We start from the raw sequence: 2,500 nt of genomic DNA on the forward strand, positions 1-2,500 counted from the left end.
AGACGGTTATGGAGGAGGTGAGGATGGATTCAATGATCGCTGTATAGAATTGCACCATCATTGTCTTTGGCAGGTTGCATTTCTTCAGCTGCCGTCGAAAGTACATCCTCTGTTGAGCTCTCTTGGCGAGGGAGCTGATGTTCAGTTCCCACTTGAGGTCCCGGCAGAGAATAGTGCCCAGGAAGCGGAAGGACTCCACAATTTTGACTGCGGAGTCTAACAGGGTGATGGCGGTGAGTGGGGCTGTATTCTTCCTGAAGTCCACAACCATCTCAACTGTCCTTAGAGCATTTAGCTCTAAGTTGTTCTGGCTACACCAGGTCACCAGGTTGTCAGCTTCCCACCTATAGTCAGACTCATCCCCACCAGAGATCAGCCCAATGAGGGTGGTGTCGTCCGACAAACTTCAAGAGTTTGACGGACAGATGATTGGAGGCGCAGCTGTTGGTATACAGGGAGAAGAGCAGTGGGCAAAGGACGCAGCCCTGAGGAGTTCCCGTGCTGATGGACCTGGAGTCAGAGACTTCTGTTCCCGGCTTAACGCACTGCTTCCTGTCAGAGAGGAAGTCTGTGATCCACCTGCAGGTGGAGTAGGGCACGTTCAGCTGGAAGAGCTTGTCCTGAAGCAGGGCAGGGATGATGGTGTTGAAGGCAGAGCTGAAGTCCACAAACAGGATCCTGGCGTAGGATGCTGGGGCGTCCACATGCTGTAGGGTGAAGTGGAGGGCCATGTTAACTGCGTCGTCCACAGACCTGTTGGCTCTGTAGGCAAACTGAAGGGGGTCCAGGAGAGGGTCTGTGATGGCTTTGAGGTGTGCCAGGAGCAGGCGCTCAAAAGACTTCATTACCACAGATGTAAGGGCGACCGGTCTGTAATCATTTAGTCCTGTTGGCCTTAGCTTTTTGGGCACAGCGATGATGGTGGAGGACTTGAGACAGGCTGGTACATGGCATGTCTCCAGGGAGGTGTTAAAGATGTTGGTGAACACCGGAGACAGCTGGCCAGCGCAGTGCCTGAGGGTGGCTGGAGAGACAGAGTCCGGCCCGGCTGCTTTGCGTGGATTCTGCCTCTTGAAAAGCCCATTAACTTCTCCCTCCTGAAAGGAGAGAGTCGTTTCTGTAGTATGGGTGGGGGATGGGGCCTCTTGGGTGGGAAGGGGTGGTTCAGGACAGTCCAATTGTCTTTCAAATCTACGGTAGAACTCGTTCAGGTCGTTGGCTAGGCGGGAGTCGTTAGTGGTGTGGGGCGCTCTGGGTTTGTAGTTGGTGATGTGCCTGAGCCCTTTGGCAGACAGAAGCAGCGTCGTTAGTAGAGAACTGGTGTTTTAGTGTCTCTGAGTACAGTCGTTTAGCCTCTCTCACCGCTTTGCTAAACCTGTTCTTCGACTCCTTGAATCTGTCTCTATCCCCACTCCTAAACGCTTCCTCCTTCTCCAACCTCAACCTTTTGAGCTTTGCTGAGAACCAGGGCTTGTTGTTGTTAAAGTTCACCCTGGTACGTGTTGGGATACAGCAGTCCTCACAGAAGCTGATGTACACAGCCTCTGTGAGTTCATCCAGACTATTGGTAGCAGTCGTGAACATATCCCAGTCAGTACAGTCTAAGCACGCCCGCAAATCTTCCACAGCCTCACTGGTCCACTGTTTAGATGTCCTCACAGCAGGTTTACAGAGTTTTAGTTGCTGCCTGTATGCACGAATCAGGTGGACCAAGGGAGTTCTGTGCGAGCCGAACAGCCCCGTGACCCACAAGAGAAACATCCCCGCCAAATTCGAGCGTTTGACGGGGTCTATCCGTGAAAAAATATTCACGTTTTTGAGTGCACATGCATTTCTGCTGCAAATGCCTCTGGAAGTTTCATGCCGTTCGTATGCCAATTGTGGCAACACGAAAATGACCCGTTTTCCCATTCCGAGGGATTTCTGTGCGACCCTAACAGCCCCGTGAGCCACAAGAGACACATCCCCGCCAATTTCTAGCGTTTCACGGGGTCTATCCGTGAAAAATATAGACGTTTTTGAGTGCACATGCATTTCTGCTGCAGATGCCTCTGGAAGTTTCATGCCGTTCGTACGCAATGTGGCAACACGAAAATGACCCCTTTTCCCATTCCGAGGGATTTCTGTGCGACCCTAACTAACAGCGCCCGTGAGCCACAAGAGAGACATCCCCGCCAATTTATAGCGTTTCACGGGGTCTATCCGTGAAAAATATAGACGTTTTTGAGTGCACATGCATTCCTGCTGCAAATGCCTCTGGAAGTTTCATGCCGTTCCTATGCAATGTGGCCACACAAAAATGACCCGTTTTCCCATTCCGAGGCATTTCTGTGCGACCCTAACAGCCCCGTGAGCCACAAGAGAGACATCCCCGCCAACTTCTAGCGTTTGACGGGGTCTATGCGTGAAAAATATTAAAATTTTTGAGTGCACGTGCCTTTCTGCTGCAAATGCCTCTGGAAGTTTCATGGCGTTCCTATGCAATGTGGCAACACGAAAA

Source organism: Petromyzon marinus, unplaced genomic scaffold, assembly GCF_048934315.1.
Source record: "Petromyzon marinus isolate PM22_M1 ecotype Great Lakes invasive population unplaced genomic scaffold, UKy_Petmar_22M1.pri1.0 PM_G_Scaffold_18, whole genome shotgun sequence".
NCBI classification, from domain to species: domain Eukaryota; kingdom Metazoa; phylum Chordata; class Hyperoartia; order Petromyzontiformes; family Petromyzontidae; genus Petromyzon; species Petromyzon marinus.